This window comes from Danio rerio, chromosome 2, assembly GCF_052040795.2.
Source record: "Danio rerio strain M-AB ecotype USA chromosome 2, GRCz13ab, whole genome shotgun sequence".
NCBI lineage: Eukaryota > Metazoa > Chordata > Actinopteri > Cypriniformes > Danionidae > Danio > Danio rerio.
Genome location: NC_141022.1, coordinates 59,017,325 through 59,041,500, shown reverse-complemented (window position 1 = coordinate 59,041,500; position 24,176 = coordinate 59,017,325). Strand labels below are relative to the sequence as shown.

The 24,176-nt window shown below is 34.1% G+C and overlaps 2 long non-coding RNA genes across 2 annotated transcripts in view; one reads left to right on the top strand and one right to left on the bottom strand.

Moving 5' to 3' along the window:
• LOC147846563 (uncharacterized) overlaps positions 1-24,176 on the top strand; it is a 198,545-nt gene that overhangs the window by 80,129 nt on the left and 94,240 nt on the right. The window lies entirely within an intron of this gene.
• LOC141379082 (uncharacterized) overlaps positions 1-24,176 on the bottom strand; it is a 59,126-nt gene that overhangs the window by 33,648 nt on the left and 1,302 nt on the right. The gene's annotated exons all lie outside the window — the stretch shown is intronic.

Genomic DNA, 24,176 nt, shown 5'->3' with positions numbered 1-24,176 from the left:
GTCGCGCACGTTCTAATCCGCGGTGTTGTCGCGCGCATACTGTAAAGCTGGGAGGATGGGGGGTTATGGGGTGTACTGAAGAGCGGTGTTGTTGCGCGCCTACTGGATGGCGGTAGGGGGGACTTGTCGTGGGGGCACTTTTGATCATTTTGAAAGGGCACTTTCTATCCAAGACTAAAAAGGCCATGTGCACTGAACAGGTTGAGCCCTATGTGTGCACGTGCCTGCTCTGAGCATTATCTGCATTTTTTTTTATTAAATTGAAATGAATTTTTTTAACCCAATGGTTGGGTTTGTCCATATTTGTGAAGATAAATCGGCACACTATTGACATTTCATTAAGATCGATGTTTCAACCTACAGTGATGAAGACCATGTAGTTCGAAAAGTTGTCTTGGTCATTTTTGACCGAGATGCTAATGGTCTAATGCAATTCAATAATCCATGCTAACATGAGCTAAGCTCAAAGTGCTCCTGCCAGACCCGGAGATCAACTGAATGGATTCAAAAATCAATACAGGCTCATTGGGAATATGTGCTCAGAGTCCAGAACCAAGAAATATGTACTCATGGGTACATATGGCTGCATTTTACGCGTAAAATGAATGCTATGAGGTGCTACCACTGACCGTTTACCTCAGGGGTCACCAAACTTGTTCCTGGAGGGCCGGTGTCCTGCAGATTTTAGGTCCAACCCTAATCAAACACACCTGAACAAGCTAATCAAGCTCCTACTTGGTATATTTGAAAGACCCAGGCAGGTGTGTTGAGGCAAGTTGGAGCTAAACCCTGCAGGGACACCGGCCCTCCTGGACCGAGATTGGTGACCCCTGGTTTACCTTATATGGGCGGCTTTTTCGTAACGACTAAATTGTGTGGTAGCTGACCACATATGTTTCCAAGAATCCGGTAAAACAAAACCCCAAAAAAAGCAGTGAGAGATCGCGGTAGAAGCTCATGACCGTGATGACTTTTGTCTTCTTGCATGCTTTTGAAAACACTATGGGTTGGGTTTTGGGAAGGCGTGTGCTGTCAGTGGATATCAAGCTGATCTATTATGTACGACGACAAGCTGACCGACAAGAGAAATACTTTAATGTTCGCAAAAATACACACAGCACCCTCTGGTGGATTTACAAGAAATGACATGTATGAAAAACATTCCCCAGCAAAATATTTGGGATTTTAAAAAACGCAAACAACGTTCCTCTAGTGGATTTGACAGAACTACAATCTGCAAGAAAACGTAATTCAGGGGTGTATATTTTTCAGTTCTCAATAATGTAGTCCTGGGCACATATCTCAAAGGAGCCTGGGTTGTCAAAAACATTAAAACTCTAAAAAAGCTATAAAAAGTGTGTATTTTCTAAATATAAGAAGTGTTTCTTTAAATCTAAGATCATAACATCTCCATTGAGAGAGCCACGATGTACAGTAATGCTGTTTTCTTCATGCTTTGATGCACAGAACAGATCAGAGATCTGATATCGCGTATAAAGTTTTTGTTTGGGATCTCAGTGTTTACTAAAAATATCCTCAACTGAATGAAGATGTCTGTGGATGATACAGTAAGTGTTTGTGTGTGTGTGTGTTTGCTGAGGTGAATCACTGCTGACTTCTTTACATTGTTGAGCAGATTCTCATCACACTTTCTCTCATTGTTGCTGAGGTTTCCCACGTTCAGAGCATTGTTTTTCTCCTTTCAGCTCTGTCAGGTTTGTCTGTCACATGCTCATCTGTCAACACCGACCGCTGTCGTCTGTGTGTGTTTCTTGTGTTTAGATGAAAACAGGGGATTCTGCATTCCTGCACTCGCTGTGAGGAGCATCACACTTCAGATACACCTCTGCTGGATATCACAGTGACAACCGGCAGGTTCAGATCAGACTCATATTACATAGGAAATTTAAACCATTAATATGGATATGAAATTTTGACGGATATGATAACTCTTAGATTTGAAGGCCAGTATATTAGCTGATAAATGTAAATACTATTTTTCTTTTTACATTTTCCTGCAATGATTTCAAAAACAAAACCATTAATAATAATATTGAATTTTTGACGGATCCCGATAACCGATAACTCTTTAGATTTAGAGTTCAATATATTAGCTGATATATGCAAATATTATTATTAGTTTTTATTTGTCTGCATAATTTGCAAAAACAAAACCATTCATATGGATATACACTTTTTTGACAAATACTGATACCGATAACTCTTTAGATTTGGGGGCCGATATATTAGTCGATAAATGTAAACACTATTTTGAGTTCATTTCAAATAATTTATAAATTATTTTAAAGTTATTAAGAGAAATTATTATTATTTAAAATGTAATTCTTTAAAAACTATTTATAAATTATTAAAAAACTTTATTATTAATATTACTATTTAAAATTTAAATAATTTGAAATAATTTATACATTTAAATGAATTAAAAATATTTGTATTATTATCTTTTAAAATGAAAGTTTTTTAAATATTTTATAAGTAAATTAAAATTTTGAACTGAAATTATATTACTATTATTATTAATTAAAATGTAAATTATTTGAAATAATGTATAAATTATTTTAAAATTATGTTATTATTAAATTATGTTATTATTAAAATGGAAATTATATAAAATTATTTATGAATTTCTTACAATTTATAGCTAAAATTAATTATTATTATTTAAAATAAAAATACTTGTAACTAATTTCTAAATTCAAATAAACTGAAAAAAGTGTTATATTATTATTATTATCATTATTATCATTTAAAATGTAAATTAATTAAAATAATTTATAAAAAATGTTTTTTACTGAAATAATTTTATTCTTATTATTTAAAATTTAAATTATTGAAAATAAAAATAGATGCAAATTGTAAATTTAATTATAAAATGAAGTTAATTTAAAATAATTTAGAAATGAATAATTAAAATTAACAGAAATTATTATCATATAAAATATAAATTATTTAAAATAATGCATCAATGAAATAAAATCATTAACTTAAATTGTATTATTATAATAGTTATTATTTAAAATATAAATTATTTAAAATTATTTATAAGTTATTGAAGATTATTAATTAAAATACTATAATTATTATTATTTAAAAATATATAAATAATTTAAAATAATTTATTAATTAAAAATATTAACTGGAAATTATTATTATCATTTAAAATGTAAATAATTTTAAATAATTTAAAAATACATTTAAATTATGAATTGAAATTATTTTATAAATATTATCATTTAAAATAATGTATAAATTAATAAAAATTATTAACTGAAATTGTTATTATTATAAAAAAAATAAGTGATTTTACATTATTTATAAATTACTTACAATTTTTAACTAAAATGATATAATTTATAAAATAATTTTAAAAGATTAAATAAAATTGTATTTTTAATAAAATTTATTTATAAATTACTAAAAATTACTAACTAAAATTATATCATTATTTATTAAAATCTGAACAAGTTTTATTTTATAAATAAATTTTTAACATTTATTTTATTTATTTAAATTTAATTTAATTAATTAAATCTATTAACTGGAAATTAGTATTATAATCATTTAAAATGTAAATAATTTTTAATAATTCATAAATACATTTACATTATTAACTGAAATACTAGTATTTTTATTATTAGTAGTATTAAAACAATTTTAAATGATTTAAAATGAACTAAAATGATGATTATTATTTAAAAAGTAAATAATTAAAATTAATTTATAAATTAAACTTTTATTTTATTATTATTATTACAATCACTTTTTTCATGACCTCCTTTACGATAAAATACTATTAAACCAAATCCTTTTAATTCAGTGATAATCCTAAATAAACATCTTATTTTTGTCCGTCCGCTCTCATGTCTCATGTCTCCCCAGCGCCGTGGTTTTCTATCCACTATTGTTTAGGACGTCCATCATGTAGTGAATGATGTTAATTGTAGGGAGGGGTGGGTCTGAAGCTGTAATTTAAAAGGAATATGTGCTGGATTTAGACTGAACGGTGGTTGGGGGCAAATGTACAGTAATGCGTCCCTCTGATTGGCTGGTTTTGTGTGAAGATGTCGGGACGTCCCGCTGGTTGTGATGTGGCCCCGACCCGCACCAAAAGCCGGAACTAAATTACAGCCCTGCAGGAATGTTGCAGTTGTTATTATTTTTCCGTCTTATAAAACGCTGGAAGATGTTTCCGAAAACGAGACTTTTTTTTTTTTAGGCGTCAGGGTTAAACTCGCCCTGCAGAAATGCTTAGTGAGGCAAACATGTCGATGCAAAGCCATGCAGGCTGGACGGGTCGGAGAAAGTGCAAAGTCTGAGTTTTCAAATGCTCTCTGAAAAGCTAAAGACAGACATTTTACACTGAAGGAGATTTAAACAGACTGTACGTCATGACAAAAAGTCATTGCAAGCATCCATTTTTCTTCGGCTTATTCACTTATTCATCAGGTGTCACCACAGCGGAATGAACCGCCAACTATTCCAGCATGTTTTATGCAGCGAATACCATGCCAGGCACAACCCAGTACTGGGAAACACCCATACACACTCATTCACACACAAACACTCATACACTACAGCCAATTTAGTTTATTCGGTTCACCTATAGCGCATGTGTTTGGATTGTGGGGGAAACCGGAGCACCTGAAACCCACGCCAACACGGGGAGAACATGCAAACTCCACAAAGAAATACCAACTGACCCAGACGGGGCTCAAACCAGTGAAATTCTTGCTTTGAAGTGACCACTGATGCCCTATTGTAAACATAATAATGATGATAATACAATTACAGATAATAATTTAATGCATAATGTATCAATTATTAAATAGAATTATGTCATTATAAGCTATTATTATTATTATTGATGAATCAAAATTACTAACTGTAATTTTATTATTATTATTATACATGAATCATAATTATTACCTGTAATTGTATTATTATTAACTGTATTATTATTATTATTGTTATTATTATTGAATCAAATTAACTGTAATTTTATTATTATTATTATAAATGAATCAATTATTACTTGTAATTGTATTATTATTAAGTGCATTTTTATTATTATTATTATTATTGAATCAAAATTATTAACAGTAATTTTATTATTATTATTATAAATGAATCAATTATTACTTGTAATTGTATTATTATTAAGTGCATTTTTATTATTATTATTATTATTATTGAATCAAAATTATTAACTGTAATTTTATTATTATTATTATTATTATAAACTAATCATAATTATTACCTGCAATTGTATTATTATTAATTGTATTATTATTATTATTATTGAATCCAAATTATTAAAAGTAATTTTATTATTATTATAAATGAATCATTTATTACCTGTATTATTATTAAGTGTATTTTTATTATTATTATAATTGAATTAAAATTATTCACCGTAATTTTATTATTATTATTATAAATGAATCATAATTATTACCTGCAATTGTATTATTATTAACTTTATTATTATTATTATTGTTATTATTGAATAAATTGAAGTGAAACATAATTATTACCTGGATTTATATTATTATTAACTGTATTATTATTCAATCTAAATTATTAACTGTAATTTTATTAGTATTATTGTTAATAAATCAAAATTTATAACTAAAATTGTATTATTAATATTATTTTACAATCAATGTTTTCATAACTTACTTACACAACCTAAACCTTACTTTTAAAATAACTGTGTTAAAATGTACAAGAATTTTCAAATATCTAATTTATATTAACATTTATTTTAAATTTAGTGTGTTTATATATATATATAAAGCACTTTATACAACAGTTCTGTCTGGTTCTTGAATCTGATTGGCTGATAGCTGTGCGATATTTTGCCAGTAACATCACACAAAGGCCTCTTCACCCTTCACCTCTGTGTATTACTCCGCCCACATACAGCAAGCAACAATTTGCCAGTAACATCACACAAAGGCCTCTTCACCCTCCACCTCTGTGTATTACTCCGCCCACATACAGCAAGCAACAAACAGGCTACAGTTTGACAAATATTACTGTTGTTAGACAACAAAATGTACTTTAAAGGCTTTTTTTTAGTCGAGAATGTAGTTGTTTAGATTGCAGTTTATTTGTAAGAATAGTGCCCATCTTAAAATATTTACAATTTCTGAGAGCTTGTCGGCAGCGGTTGACGTTGTCTATCCACAAGATGGCGCCAGATCCGCATAATAAGCCTTGCTCAGTGTGTTCTATTGAGCGAGAATTAAAAAGTTGAAAAACGGAAGCCTCGTGGTTTTTAAAGTGGACTGGATAGAGTCAATAAGAAGCTGCAAATAAGTAGCTGGATTCAGCCTTGTCCCTCCTTATCGCAAACACAACAGCAGTCTGGTGAGAAATCTCTTTAGATGAATGGCATTTCATGTCACGTTCAGCCTTATAATCTTAAAATGTGAGCAACATTTGCTGTTTTGTCATCACCTTAAAGCCAAATTTATACTTCTGCGTCAAGTGACCGGCGTCACTCACGGCGCATGCAACGCGCAGCTGTGCATTTATACTTCTGCGCGCTGTCTCTGTTGGTCTGAATTAACCCTTCCGAAACGCTAGTGGGCAGTGAGGTGTAAATGTTCCTCTGTGTCGAGTTTCCTCTCTGCTGTTTTGCTTTTCCTAAACACTTCCGGGATGTACAAGTGGCTCAAACTTGCTCATTTTGAGGCAGGAACCGGCGGACATGCAACAACTTTAACTATGAGGTAAACACAAAACAGAACTTTCCATCAGGAGCTCCTTCACGGGACTCCACACTTGTAAACAATCGCTACATTGGGCTCGCGTCCAGCTCGCGTCCAGCTCGCGCCATTCGCGCGGCTCTCAGTCCCGCCCAGACTCGTCAGCGCTACCAAGCCGACCAATCACAGAGCTTGCGCTACGCGTCGTTGCAACGTGTAGTTACAATTTTTGAGAGGTGCACGTCAGTGACGCCGACGGCGAAGGGCTATGCGTCAGCGCCGTAGCATACGCCGACGTTTGACGCAGAAGTATAAATCAGCCTTAAGGGGGTCACACACCAGAAGCCCCGCTTCACATTACGCTATAGAGAATCATTCAAATGCTAGCACTAAAGTGACGTTGGTGAATTAGTAACAGCTTCTGCTGTTCTGACGTCAGCTGCAGATGTGAATGGATGGCGGAAGAAAGTAGTTCCTAATACAAAAGGGCTTTAGACTCTCTGTGTTTGATTTTCTTTTTTATGTACAAGATTGTGTCGTCGAACTGTTGTATAAACGCAATAACACACTCGTAGCAGTGTGCTATGACTCTATATCTGGCCTCTCGCCAGTGCTGATATACAGCCATAGTACACTGCTACTCGTGTGATTTTGCTCATTTGAATTACCATTGTGTTTGAAATGTGCTATAGAAATACATTTGCTTTGTCTTGCCTTAACAAACCTCTGTCCTTGGCCAATCACATGCTCTCACGTTATTAAGCATTATTTAAATATATTATACATAGATATAAAAATACATTTAAAATAAGTAGTTGGCAGTTCATTCCGCTGTGGTGACCCCTGATAAATCAGGGACAAGTTGGAAGAAAGTTAATGAATGTTGCGTGTTTTATGATAATCGACCGTGCATTGTTTTCCGTTAACTGTATGCTGTTATAAAATTACCACGTTTAAGGTCTGTTTACTTTAAAAGTCACCGATCTACACTGCTTGACTGATATACAAAATAAAGTGGGTCTCAAAATGTACAAGAAGAACTGCATTATATTACATTGTTCAGCGTCATGTCTTTAAAATACGAACATTAATATTACCACTGTATTTTCATTAGAGTTTCAGCGCTCGCCTGCTGCTCCTGACGGCACTTGAGTTTAAACAGTTCTTCATCTCGTTTTATAATTGAACGACTAAATGAATGCCCAAGTCTATTTAATGGATTACATTCGAATTACATGACAACACTGCTTATGTAAAAGGAAAATAGTCACATTAAACTTTCACCGGAAGGATATCGGTGGGGGAAAAACACTAGCTGTACATATGCCAGTTCAGTGGAAGTGCTTGCGCTGGGTCACTGCAAAGTAAAAGTCCCTGTGCATTTACTCCAGTCCAGTCAGTAGGTGTGCATTGGTTGATTGACAGCTCCAGCAGCTCGAGGCTCTTGAGAGTGTTTCTGATAATCATCTGTGACTCTGACTGACCTGCAGGATCCTGATAAACATCACTGATCTGATCCTGATAAACACCACTGATCTGCAGGATCAAAAGCTGCTGAAACACAGCCTGAGGAGATGATGATCCACATCACCTTCAGTCCAGTGTTGGAGACCAGCAAACACATCAGAGAATACACCGCTGTTCACACACACACACACACACACACACAGCTCAGCTTTGGGAAATTCATATTTTTATCTTTTTTTTTTTTCAGTGAATACTGACAATATATATATAACCTCTGTGATTGGTCAGCTTGGTAGCGCTGACGAGTCTGGGCGGGACCGAGAGCCGCGCGAATGGTTACGCCGATCACTTGACGCAGAAGTATAAACCAGGCTTTAGATATGTGCTGAAACAATCTTCCCACCATTAAACAGAAATTGGGGAAAAAAATAAACAGGGGCACTAATAATACAGGGGGGCTAACAATTCTGACTTCAACTGTATATATATATATATATATATATATATATATATATATATATATATATATATATATATATATATATATATATATATATATATATATATATATAAAAATATACATACATACACACACACACACAGTGTAAGAAGATATTTATTAAGATTAGATTTTTATCAAAAACAAATACTGTGTATATACACTCAGTGGCCACTTTATTAGGTACAATCCTGCTCGTTAACAAATTTCTAATCAGCCAATCACATGACAGCAACTCAATGCATTTAGGCATGTAAAAATGGTCAAGACGATCTGCTGCAGTTCAAATCGAGCATCAGAATGGGGAAGATGATAGGTTGTTGGTGCCGGACGGGCTGGTCTGAGTATTTCAGAAACTGCTGATCTACTGGGATTTTCACGCACAACCATCTCTAGGGTTTACAGAGAATGGTCTGAAAAAGAGGAAATATCCAGTGAGCGGCAGTTCTGTGGGCGCAAATGCCTTGTTGCCAAAGGTCAGAGGAGAATGGCCAGACTGGTTCCAGCTGATAGAAAGGCAACAGCAACTCAAATAAGCACTCGTTACAACTGAGGTCTGCAGAAGAGCATCTTTGAACACACAACACGTCCAACCTTGAGGCAGAGGGGCTACAGCAGCAGAAGACCACACCGGGTGCCGCTCCTGTCAGATAAGAACAGGAAACTGAGGCTACAATTCACACAGCCTCACCAAAACTGCACAATAGAAGATTGGAGAAATGTTGCCTGCTCTGATGAGTCTCCATTTCTGCTGCCACATTCAGATGGTCGGGTCAGAATTTGACGTCAACAACATGAAAGCATGGATCCATCCTACCTTGTATCAACGGTTCAGGCTGGTGGTGGAGATGTAATAGTGTGGGGGATATTTTCTTGGCACACTTTGGGTCAAGCATCGTGTCTATGCCACAGCCTACCTAAGCTGACCATGTCCATCTCTTTTTGACCATCTTCTGATGGCTACTTCCAGCAGGATAACGTGCCATGTCATAAAGCATGAATCATCTCAGACTGGTTTCTTGAACATGACAATGAGTTCACTGTACTCAAATGGCCTCCACAGTCACCAGCGCTCATCCAATAGAGCACCTTTGGTATGCGGTGGAACTGCGGCAACGGCATGATGCTATCATGTCAATATGGAGCAAAATCTCTGAGGAATATTTCCAGTACCTTGTTGAATCTATGCCACGAAGGATTAAGGCAGTTCTGAAGGCAAAAGGCGGTCCAACCTGGTACTAGTAAGGTGTACCTAATAAAGTGGCCGGTGAGAGTATGACTGCTTTAATACTGTATTTTATGTTAAGATTCACTTTTTATCTCGTATTAAAAATGATTAATCATTTTACTTTAGTGAATTATACACTTACAACTTACAATAATAATATAAAACCTTTATTTATTAAGTAAAAGGTGGTTTTGACACTCTTCACTATGCTAAAATCACTCGTATCCTGTTGTTGGATTGTTGAGTAGATTAAAGTTATTAGTAACAAAAAATATGAACCTTTACTCTTCTGATTTTGATTGTAAAGCAATAATGTGCACCTTTTGTGAAGCTACTTGGAAACAATAATTATTGTGAAAAGCACTACACTATGGAAGCATATGATTAGTAAAGTTAATTTTGAAATGTAATATGCAAAATGGCAATGCAATATGTTCAACGTTAAATTCAATTAGCATTTTTCACAACCTATGTGCAACGGTATATGCGATTTAAGTAATATGATTTGCATTCGTCATTTCCAAACACAGATTTAATATGTAAATTGTACAAATAAACTTAAATTGAACTATGTGGTATTTCACAGCATTCACACCTACAGCCAAATAAAGCTCAACAGGTCAGAAATCCTCCATCTCAGCAGCTCAGATCACACATTTGCTCTGTTTACTGACCTGAAACACTATTGAGCTCTTGTGTTACCTGCTCAATCTGAGCCTGGCTCACCTGGAGACGCGACCTTTGACCTGCACAGGGTTACTGGAGCCTTCAGCTGCGTCTCTATTGCTGTGTTTACATCCGATTATTTTGAGGCACATTTTTAGGATATTGCAAAAATAGTGCTTAATAGAGATGCCAACTTGTGCATACATTTAAAAATGTGCATAAAAAAATATGAGTAGGATACAATTTTACGTCTGAAATTTATGATTTATAAAGCATAACTAGTCCTTACTTTAGATTAAGTCATAAAACTGGATGAAGTTAAGTTAATAAAGCAATTGTTAACATACAAATTGACTATTACTATATGCCTGAATAATCAAATATCTAAATGTTGATTTAAATAGTTTATTAATCATTTACTAACTCATTCTGAATGATCTTAAAAAAAAATCGGTAACACTTTATAATAACTACACACTATAAATCATTTATTAAGCATTAGCAAATAGTGAATTCATTATCTGTTAAGCATTAACTCTACATTAATAAACGTTAGTAAGCAGTTCATAACTGCAGCTACAAATGCTGTATTCTTGACTAATAACCACATTTAAAATGTGCTTAATAATTGTACTTTCATACTTTGCTAATGATTTATTTTTCATTACTAAATTAAGTATCGCATTATTTACAAACCAGTTGTATTTAAGAGTAGTTGAGGGTTTTTAGGATCATTCAGAATGAGTTAGTAAATGATTAATAAACTATTGAAATTACTGTTTATATGTCTTATTATTCAGGCATATACTAATGGCTACTATGTATGTTAATAAATGCTTTATTAACTCAACTTCATCTGGTTTTGACCTAATCTAAAGTGAGGACTATTCATGCTTTATAAATCCCTTATAAATGACAAATAAAGGCTCAGTTAAATTCTAAACAGGAAAAATGACATTATTCATTCCTTTTCGATTAAAGATACACAAATGAAACTGTACTTCAAATAAAAAAAATAAATATTTGAAGTACAGTTTCATTTGTGTATCTTTAATTGAATAGGAATGAATAATGTCATATTCAACCTGATCAAAATTCAACCTGATCTAAAATAAAATCACTGTAGAGTTTAAACATTACATTTTATTACATTGTTTAATTATTATATTGTTGTTTTATCCAGTTTTGTTGTATTTTGACACTGCTGTTATTCAGCAATGTTTAAACTTTACAGTAATTTTACATTTTAGACAAGATTGCAAAGATTATAGTTCATTTGATTCTGAGCCTTTAATAGTCATTTATAAGGGATTTATAAAGCATGAATAGTCCTCACTTTAGATTAGGTCACAAAACTGCATGAAGTTGAGTTAATAAAGCATTTATTAACATATTAGTTGACTATTAGTATATGCCTGAATAATAAGACATATAAACGTTGATTTTAATAGTTTATTAATCATTTACTAACTCATTCTGAATGATCCTAAAAACCCTCAACTACTCCTAAATACAACTGGTCTGTAAATAATGCAATGCTTAATTTAGTAATGAAAAATAAATCATTTACTAAGTATGAAAATACAATTATTAAGCACATTTTAAATGTGGTTATAAGTCAAGAATACAGCATTTGTAGCTGCAGTTATAAACTGCTTACTAACATTTATTAATATAGAGTTAATGCTTAACGGATAGTGAATTCAGTATTTGCTAATGCTTAATAAATGATTTATAGTGTGTAGTTATTATAAAGTGTTACCAAAAAATCCAACTATTCTTAAATAACTGGTTTGTAAATAATGCAATATTTAATTTAGTCATGAAAATATAATTATTATGCACATAATAAATGTAATTATAAGTCAGGAATAGAGCATTTGTATAGCTACAGTCATAAACTGCTTACTAACATTTATTAATTTATAGTTAATGCTTAGCAAACAATGAATTAACTATTTGCTAGTGTTTAATAAATGATTTATAGTGTTATAAAGTGCTAGCGAGTTTTCCTCTTCTCTCCATCTGTTTCCTCCTCCATCTTTTGACCACAGGACTGCAGATTTGGTGAACTGCAGGAGTGATTTGTGAATGTCTCTCCAATACCGCCACTAAAAATAACCCAGAGACGAACACCTCAGCTGGACTGTTCTGTGGGCAAATGACCCCTCACTCCAACCACCAAAAGATCCAGTCAGAATTACAATGAATTAGTCCAGTAATTACAGCAGAGCTGGGTTTGGGTAAAGCCGAGGGCTTCGACATATTCATCTGGTCGGAGAAAATTCCAGGCTGAAGTGAAAATAGCAACTTCAGGCCACATCAGGAGCATCGCCTTAAATAGACCCCCACAAAAAAGAGGGTTTGTAATGAGACCCCTTCATCCGCACGCCTATAAATCTGTCTTTCATGAGGGTTAGGGTACTTGCAGGAGATTTATCCATCAATTAGTATAAGCCTACAAGCGTACGTTGTCTTTTTTTAGGGTTAAAATGAACGCTTATAGCGAATCTGTTTAGAATTGTTGGTTCCCAGAAGAAAACTGAGAAATGAAGACTTTTAAAAAAAGGACCATTTTTAGAAGTGAAGTGCTTTGAAATGTTCAAAATCTTATTCAATGTTTGACGTAATCTCAAATTAAACATGAAGAGAGGGCGGGACATAGAGTAGCTCCTCCCCTTTTAAAGATAGAGCCAATAGTGTTTTGTTTTACCACAGCTCTGCCAGTGAGAGTAGTCATCAAATGAAAAGCCAATGAAAAGAAAAGGGCAGGACATTGCAGATACTAGAGAGTATTTGATTGGTCAGAAGATATGATGAGAAGCTGAAGTATGAGGTGACGTCAAAAAACCCTTGAACCATTTGGAACCTTGAACTATCAGCAACAATACTCAGGTAGGCTGTGGCGTTAACACGATGCTCAATTGGTACTAATGTGCCCAAAGTGTGCCAAGAAAATATCCCCCACACCATTACACCACCACCACCTGCCTGAACTGTTGATACAAGGCAGGATGGATCCATGCTTACATGTTGTTGATGCCAAATTCTGACCTGACCATCTGAATGTGGCAGCAGAAATGGAGACTCATCAGAGCAGGCAACGTTTCTCCAATCTTCTATTGTGCAGTTTGGGTGAGCCTGTGTGAATTGTAGCCTCAGTTTCCTGTTCTTAGCTGACAGGAGTGGCACCCGGTGTGGTCTTCTGCTGCTGTGTCCCATCCGCCTCAAGGTTGGACATGTTGTGTGTTCAGAGATGCTCTTCTGCAGACCTCAGTTGTAATGAGTGCTTATTTGAGTTACTGTTGGCTTCCTATCAGCTGGAGCCAGTTTGGCCATTCTCCTCTGACCTCTGGCATCAACAAGGCATTTGCGCCTGCAGAACTGCCGCTCACTGGATATTTTCTCTTGTTCAGAGTACACCCTTATTCTCATGCACAACACTTTGTGTTCGCTATGAAAGAAAAAACATATGAAATACTTTTTGTAATCATTAGTCTATAATGCAATATGATTATGTAAATGATGTGCACGCTTTCAGTTTCATTTTTCTATTCTTTCTATCAGCTGGAACCAGTCTGGCCATTCCCCTCTGGCATCAACAAGGCATTTGTGCCCGCAGAACTGCCGCTCACTGGATATTTTCTCTTGTTCAGACCATTCTCTGTAAACCCTAGAGATGGTTGTGCGTGAAAATCCCAGTAGATCAGCGGTTTCTCAAATACTTAAACCAGCCCGTCTGGCATCAACAACCATGCCACATTCACTTAAATCCCCTTTCTTCCCCATTCTGATGCTCAGTTTAAAGTGCAGCAGATCATCTTGACCATGTCTACATGCATTGAGTTGCTGCCATGTGCTTGACATATTAGAAATAACGAGCACTTTGACAGGTGTACCTAATAAAGTGGCCGGTAAGTGTATACTCACCAAGGCTGCATTTATATGGTCATAAAATAATAACTGCTAAATATTATTATTGCATTTTAAAATAACTTATTTTTTTATAATGTGATTCGAAGCTGAATGTTTACATAATCCTTCAAAATTTATTCTAATATGATGATTTGATGGTAAACTTTATCATTATTTTTATTATTATCGATGTTGAAAACTTTCCCAGCATGGTACTGGATTACAGCTGGAAGGGCATCAGCTGCGTAAAACATATGCCAGAGTAGTTGGTGGTTCATTCCGCTGTGGCGACCCCTGATAAATAAAAGACTAAAGCCGAAGCAGTGCATTTTATTTTTCAATATCCCTGAATTATTATTTGGAATTGCAAAACTATGTAAGATTAAAAACATCGCTACTGTCTTTAAAAATAGTTTTTAGCATCTTTTCTTTAGCAGCTTTTTATTTTTTCAAGAGTTCACACTTAGCTGATGATTGATAAAGCGTGTTTGGCATGCTGTCCCGGGAGAGAGCCCTGAGCTCATAGGATCCTCGAGCCCGGGGCTCCCTCCCGTTTGCAAGGCGAGAGGGGAGTTTGAGCTCAGGTAGATCTGGAGAACTCCCCTGCTGTAGTAGCTAATGAACAGATAGTGAGTGCTCTTAAGAAATAAATATATGGGATCATGTCTATGGTGCTGATTTAAATTAGTTAATTAACTTAAGTTGAATGCTTTTGGATGGTGGGAGGAAACCGGGGAACCCAGGGGAAACCCATGTGAGCACGGGGAGAACGTGTAAACTCTGCACAGAAATGCCGGCTGGCTTGGTAAGGACTAGAACCAGTGACGTTTTTGCTGTGAGGCAACAGTGCTAACCACTGGGCTACCGTGCCACCCATATAGGAAGGAAGGAGGAGTAGTGGTGGAAGGGGGGGTTCTTCAAAACATAGATGGCTGTTGTATGAAACTGAGGGTATTTATAGTGGCTTAGGAATCGTCTGATTGCTAATTTATAAATTGAATAATGCAGGACCGGCTGCAAGCAATCATAAACTAATTTCGATCACATCCTATCAAATTAGTTTAAAAATAAACTTCACAAAGTGTTTATATAAATACAGGCAAAATTATTCATCCTCCTGCATGTGATTTTTTTATTCTATTACAGATATTTCCCAAGTGATGTTTAACAGATCAAGAAAATGTTCACCGTATTTCCTTTTTTCTGGAGAAAGTCTTTGCTATGTGCCAGCAGGGATTGGTTATTTATGTTTGTATTATGTGTCTGATTATGTTTTTCTTTCTATCACCCCAGTTCACGTCCTTGTTTTTGTCCACTGCTGTTCCTGATTTGCTGGTTCACCTACAATTGGTACAACCGCTTACAATTGGTTCAACTTGCTATTCATCTTTTCTCTGCCTGCAGTTTTTCACTGTTTGCTCGATTTGGTATTGTTTCTGTGCTCATAGACAGACAGACAGACAGACAGACAGACAGACAGACAGACAGACAGACAGATAGATAGATAGATAGATAGATAGATAGATAGATAGATAGATAGATAGATAGATAGATAGATAGATAGATAGATAGATAGATAGATAGATAGATAGATAGATAGATAGATAGATAGATAAAGATGGATGGACAGGTAGATAAATGGATGGATAGATAGAACGATAGAAGGATGGATAGATGGATTAATGATAGAGAGAATAATAAAACAATAGAAAGACAGACAGATTGATGGATGGATGGATAGATGGATGGATGGATGGACGGATAGATAAAATGATAAATGGATAAATAGATAAAACAACAGAAGGATGGATAGATAAATAAAACGATGGATGGATGAATGGGATAGATAGATAGATAGATGATAGATAGATAGATAGATAGATAGATAGATAGATAGATAGATAGATAGATAGATAGATAGATAGATAGATAGATAGATAGATAGATAGATAGATAGATAGATAGATAGATAGATAGATAGATAGATAGATAGATAGATAGATAGATAGATAGATAGATAGATAGATAGATAGATAGATAGATAGATAGATAGATAGATAGATAGATAGATAGATAGATAGATAGATAGATAGATAGATAGATAGATGCAACCAGACTCCCCTAGATTGCCCAAAGGTTGTAACATTTTGGGGGCTCGTCCGGGATAATCAACCTCCCAACATTAATTTCTGAGGATTTTTCTTATATTTTGTCTGAAATAAAAGTCATATTTAATAATAATAATAATAAAGGATAAATATTATTAGCCCCTTTAAGGAATTATTTTTCAATTAAATTCAGATCAAATCACTGTTGTCACTTTAACCTAGTTAAGCCTTTAATTTGCTCTAGTAAATAAAGAATTTAAATATTTTGTACTGTAATCAGAACTATTATAATTAAAATAAATTATAAAAAAATTGTAAATGGCACTTTTGAAATATTTGGAAAAGTGTATATGAAGCAGCAAATAATAATAATAATAGTAATAATAATAATAATAATAATAATAGTTTCTGAAGCAGCAAATCAAAGTCATCTCTTCAAAACCTGGTCACATCTTGATTCGCAGGACATTCCCTCTGTCCTGATGTCAAACAAATGTCTCAAATGCACAAACAGACGGCTCTATTTCTAGGGCTGGTTGGTACTCGGTGTCTCCGCACGGCCTGTTTGCAATCTCAAACCCACAGTGGCTTTTTACATGATCACTAATTCGCAAACGCGGTCGAGGCAGGAATTCATGCGCCGCGTTACTGTTTTGCTGTTGCCATGCACATGTGCTAAAATATCACTGAGGTCCGTCGAAGAGTCCACTAGAAAAAAGAAACGAATCTGCACAGAGAAGAAAGTATGCAGACGGAGAGCAAAGCCAAAGCAGCAGCAGGAAAAGCCCGATGTTTTCAGAAGCGGCGTGTAAAACCCACAGCTGCGCAACCTATCAGACTTTCCAGACTCGCACACTAGTGAGTGGCCTTGCTAAATTCCCTACATAGGAATCTGACCACTAAGGCAGCATTCTATTGGAAATGGAATCTCATAAGTGGCCAGTTTAGAGCTTTCCTTACAGTTAAAGGGTTAGTTCACTCAAAATGGGAAATTAGAGCTTTATTTTCAGTCCAGGATCATCGTCTACATTTTAGTGAAACAAAAAATATGCTCTCTAAATTTTTGCGAATCTGAAATGCATTACTCAAGGTACACTTTGTTGCACATTTTAGATAACAAATCCACTAGAGGGCGCTGTCTACGTTTTATGAATATGAAATTCGTTATTTTTGGTATGTTTTGTTCTATCTGGTGACAAATCCACTAGAGGGTGCTGTCTACAATTTACGAATCTGAAATAAGTTGATTAGGGTATGTTTTGTTCTACTTTTCTGGTGCCAAATCCACTAGAGAGCGCTGTCTACAATTTACGAATCTGAAATACGTTGATTAGGGGATGTTTTGTTCTACGTTTTGGGTGACAAATCCACTAGAGAGCACTGTCTACATTTTACAAATCTGAAATATGTTACTTGTGGTAAGTTTGGTTCTACATTTCAGGTGACAAACCCACTAGAGGGCATCGTCTACAATTTACGAATCAGAAATACGTTGATTAGGGTATGTTTTAGTCTACATTTCAGGTGACAAATCCACTAGAGGGCTGTTTATATTTTATGAATCTGAAATACGTTGATCAGGGTATATATTGGTCTACATTTCAGGTGCCAAATTCACTAGAGGGCGCTGTTTACATTTTATGATTTTTACTCAGGGTACGTTTTGTTCTACGTTTCAGATGACAAATCCACTAGAGGGCGCTGTTTACATTTTATGAATCTTACTCAGGGTACGTTTTGTTTTACGTTTCAGGTGACAAATCCACTAGAGAGCACTGTCTAAAATTTAAGAATCAGAAATACGTTGATTAGGGTATGTTTTTGGTCTACATTTCAGGTGCCAAATCCAGTAGAGGGCGCTGTCCACATTTTATGAATCTGAAATACGTTGATCAGGGTATATTTTGGTGTACATTTCAGGTGACAAATCCACTAGAGGGCGCTGTTTACATTTTATGATTTTTACTCAGGGTACGTTTTGTTCTACGTTTCAGGTGACAAATCTACTAGTGGGCGCTGTTTACATTTTACAAATCTAAAATATGTTACTTAGAGTATGTTTTGCTCTAGGTTTCAGGTGGAAAAATCTCCTTGGGGGCGGTCTACATTTTAAAAATCTGAAATACGTTACTCATTGTACGTTTTGTTCTACATTTAAGGTGACAAATCTACTACAGGGCGCAGTCTACATTTTAAATATCTGAAATATGTTACATAGGGAAAGTTTTGTTCTACATTTCAGGTGACAAATCTACTAGAGGGAGCTGTCTACACTGTATGAATCTGAAATACATTACTTAGGGTACGTTTAGTTGTACGTTTCAGATGACAATCCACTCGCAGACGCTGTCTACATTTTATGACTCTGAAATACGTCACTTAAGGTAGATTTTTTTTTTTTAGGTGACAAATCTACTAGAGGGCGCTGTCTACATTTTTATGAATATGAAATGCGTTACTTGTGGTATGTTTTGTTCTACCTTTCAGGTGAAAAATCTACTAGAGGGCGCTGTCTACAATTTACAAATCAGAAATTTGTTATTTAGGTTACATTTTGTTCTTTGTTTCAGGTGATTTATTCACTAGAGCGCACTGTCTACATTTTACAAATCTTGGGGTACATTTTGTTCAGTCTCGGGTGACTTATTCACTAGAGGGCGCTGTCTACATTTTATGAATCTAAAATACGTTTTTAATGGTAGGTTTTTTTCTACGTTTCAGGAGACAAATCTCTTAGAGGGTACTGCCTACATTAAAACGTAAAATACGTTACTCTAGTCACATTTTGTTGAATGTTTCAAATGACAAATCAATCAGAGAGTGCTGTCTATATTTTTGCAAAAACATAAAATATGTTACTCGGGTCACATTTTGCTGCATATTCAGATTAAAAATCCACTAGAGGGCGCCGGTCACATTTTTGCAAATTTGAAATACGTTACTTAGGGTAAGTTTAGTTGTACGTTTCAGATGAAAAATACAAAAGAAGGTGTTGTCAACATTTTTGTGAAATGTAAATTGCATTCACCCAGATACGTTTTGTTGCACATTTTGCATGACAAATCCACTAGAGGGCGCTGTCTGCATTTTTGCGAAATATAAAATACGTTGTTCTGGATAAACTTATTTCAAATGACAAATCCTCTAAATGATGCTGTCTACATTTTAGCGAATATGAAATACGTAACTTAGGGAAAGTATTGCTGCACGCTTCAGATGACAACTCCACTAGAGGGCACTGTCTACATTTTTACGAATCTGAAATACGTTTTTAACGGTACATTTTGCTCTACGTTTCAGGAACCGAATCTCTTAGAGGGTGCTGCCTACACTGAAACGTAAAATACATTGCTCCAGTTGCGTTTTCTTGCAAGTTTCAGATGAGAAATCCACTAGAGGGTGCTGTCTACATTTTTGGTAATTCTTAAAAATATCACTTAGGGTATGTGTTTGTATGTTTCAAGACAAATGCAGTTGATGTTGCATTTTTGCGAGTTTGAGATATATTAATTGGTGTACTTTTTTTGTACCTTATTTCAAATGACAAATCCTCTGGCGGATGCTGTCTACATTTTAGCGAAAATGAAACTTAGGGAAAACTTACTTAGGGAAAGCTTCAGATGACAAATCTACTAGAGCAGTGGTTCTCAAACTGTTTTCATCAAGTACCACCTCAGAAAAAAATTGTCTCTCCAAGTACCACCAAAATGAGCAGTATTGAAATACAGTAGCGTAGTAGGACCAGTAAAGCAGCTACAACTCTGCACAGTTAAAAAAACGTGGCAGACTACCTCAGAAATATAGGCTATATGTCATATTATATACATCATTTTTGATAAATTTTTAAATATATGTAGCATGTACATGACATATTTCATTCCTCCGCATACCACTAGAAGGAAGCCCAGTTTGAGAACCACTGTACTAGAGGGCACTGTGAAGTTTTTGTGAATCTTTTTGTTGTTGAGTTATTTTTGTTCCGAAAAACTTTGAGCTACTATTGGTCCGTGATGATTACACAATCGATGGGTGTGTCCTGGAACTCCGCCTTCTTTTTTAAACTTTTTTTCCCCCTTAAAACAAGAACTCTGTTCGAAGTTTACCAAAACCTTTCCATAGCGTATTTTTTGCTGTAATTGGTGAACAACAATGACTTAAACTAAAATAAAAAATACATTTAGTTTAAAACAATAACTCTAACTGGAAGAAAAATGAAAAAAACTGTAAACAACATGTTGATGATGTATTTAAACACTGCACTGATCTGATGTGTTTATTGATGTTTGATTGATCCTCCTCATCCGAGCATGTCAGTGTAATAAATGCGAGTTTATTACATAACAACAGCATGGTTTTCCACAACACACAGGATATGTTGACGCACGGCTCTGATTTCAGCCATTATGTACAGTAAATCACACGATGGAATTTTCTGCATGAACTTGCAAGACTAAAAGCTAAATACTTGAGCAAATACAATGTAAAATAATCTCAAGCAAAAAATGCAAGAACAATCTCGTTTATAATTATTTACAGCAGTTTTTAATCACAATTTTCTACTAATATAAATATATGTTATATAATATAAAATAATTTTTGTTCCTAAAATTTTGTTTATTTTTTATCTATATCACACAAGGATTTATTAAATTAAATTATTTTCTTTTTGGCTTAGTCCCTTTAGTCATTTGGGGGGGAATGCACTGCCAACTTATCCAGCATATGTTTTTTTGCAGAGGATGCCCTTCCAGCTGCAACCCATAACTGGGAATTCCCCAATAGCGCATGTGTTTAATGTATTTTAATGTATTTAATTTGAATGTCATTCAATCATTACTATTATTTTAATTTAGTTTATTGTTTGCTTTTATTTAATTTCATTTTATCTTAATTTATTTTATTGTTATTATCACTAATTATTTTTATGATTATTTTTTTTCTTCACTGCTGCCTTTGACTTGCTCAGGCTGGGTCAGTAAAGCAGTTCAATAAGAACGTAAAATAATAACCTTCATATTAAACTGAACTGAATTATCACTATAAACTAAACCAGCAGTCTGACGATGTTCAGTTATTATCTATATTCTGTGTAAAGCTTGCATTGTGTAAAGCACTAAAGAAGTAACTCGTCTAGTAGACTATCATTAACATAGGGCAGTTAATGCGGAGTCGGCATCATAATCCTCATCACCATAGCGACCATGTATCCAAACACACACACACTGACACACACACACATACACACAAACTGGAGGAGGTAAATTTGGTAACAAACATCCACCTAATGCGCACTTTCACACAGTAACTCTACCTGCCGTCCGTCACCATAAACCTGTGCAATGCTGTTTGACCTGTTGAACGATAACACTCAGACAATTCATGGAAAAAGACACGGATACTTAAAACTGATCAATGGACTAAATATTTACCTGTTAGTGGTGGGGCTATTATTATCTCTGGCTTAAACTCACATAAAAACTATGAATTAAATGAAACTTGAGTGAAACCAATTGTCAATTTAACAACTTTAACAGTATAATGGGATTAGGCAAAGATTTGCACAAGTGTGTTCATGCATGTTAATGTACAATAAAAAAAGTTTTTAGCCTACATTCAAAGATCATGCAAAAAAACAAAAAATCTAAATTGCTTTATTACAATTTTATCATTTCCGTCTTAAATAAAATTAAAAAAAAAAAAAACTAAATAAAACAAGAAAATAAAAATTAAGTAAAAAATAAATAAATAAATAAATAAATAATTAAATTAAGTAAGACAAAAATAATTAAAAATAAAATAAAAAACTTAAATAAAATAAAAAACATAATAAAAATAAAATAAATCCAAACTAAATTAAATTAAAATAAAATAAACAAAACAAAATAAAACAAAACAAAACAACGTGAAACAAAACAAAATAAGAATAAAAAACAAAGTAAAATAAAAACAAAATAAAATAAAACAATATATAAAATAAAACAAAATATATAAAAATAAAACAAAACAAAACAAAAATATAAAAACAAAAACCATATAAAAAAAACAAAATAAAACAAAATAAAAAATAAATAAAACAAAATACAACAAATAAAAAAATATATTAAAATAACATAAAACTAAATAAAATAAAACAAAAATAAAACAAAAATAAAATTAAATAAAAAAATAAATAAAACAAAACATTCATTCATTTTCTTTTCGGCTTAGTCCCTTTATTAATCTGGGGTCGCCACAACGCAATGAACCACCAACTTATCCAGCATATGTTTTACGCAGTGGATGACCTTCCAGCTGTAACCCATCTCTGGAAAACATCCACACACGCTCATTTACACGCATACACTACAGACAATTTAGCCAACCCAATTCACCTGTACCACACGTCTTTGTACTGTGGGGGAAACCAGAGCACCCGGAGGAAACCCACATGAACACAGGGAGAACATGCAAACTCCACAATGAAACACCAACTGACCCAGCCGAGGCTCGAACCAGCAACCCTTTTCTGTGAGGTGAACGTGCTAACCACTGCGCCACCGTGCAGCCGCATTAATGCTTTAACTATGAAATATTAAAAATAAAATGCTTGATAATGCAAAATATGTTTGGCATGTAAGCAATAGTTACTTGTGTGTGTGTGTTTGTGTGTGTGTGTGTAAATCATGGAAAAATGTAGGATACTTTTTTTTAAGCTCAAATTGTGATCAATTTTGTGGCAATTTGATTATCAATTGATATTTTTCTCCATGTGCACTCTGTGACCGAGCAAACACACTGAGAGACGCTGATAAAGTCATGTTCAGGATTGAGGTCATGGGTCAGAAATCAGGTTTTGTGATGATATTGGCTAATAAATCACTGCGTAACTGTGCCATAAACTCAGTCAGTGTGTGAAGAAACAGGCCAACGAGTTTCTGATGAATGTATGACTATATTTCAATATATTTATTTCTTCTTACACTGACCAATTAAATAAATATATAATGCAGAACAATTAAAAAACAAAAACAATAATGGGGCGAAAAGGTAGCACAGTGGGTAGCACTGTCGCCTCAAAGCAAGAAGGTTGCTGGTTCGAGTCCCGGCTGGGTCAGAGTGCATTTCTGTGTGGAGTTTGCATGTTCTCCCCGTGTTGGCGTGGGTTTTCTCAGGGTGCTCCAGTTTCCCCCACAGTCCAAACACATGCGCTGCAGGTGAAAAGAATGAACTAAATTGGCCGTAGTGAATGAGTGTGTATAAGTTTGTGATTCAATTCAATTCAGCTTTATTTGTATAGCGCTTTTACAATGTAGATAGTGTCAAAGCAGCTTCAGAAGGAAAATAATATAATTATAATCGATGAATAATTGTATTTGTAATCTTGACTAATTTTTTGTTTGCTGAATTAATAAAAAAACAAATAAAACAATTACCAGTATTAATTACAAATTATAATATATATTTTGCCTTGCATACAAACATATATATATATATATATATATATATATATATATATATATATATATATATATATATATATATATTTCGGAGGATAGTAAAGAGTTGTGATTGAATTTGTG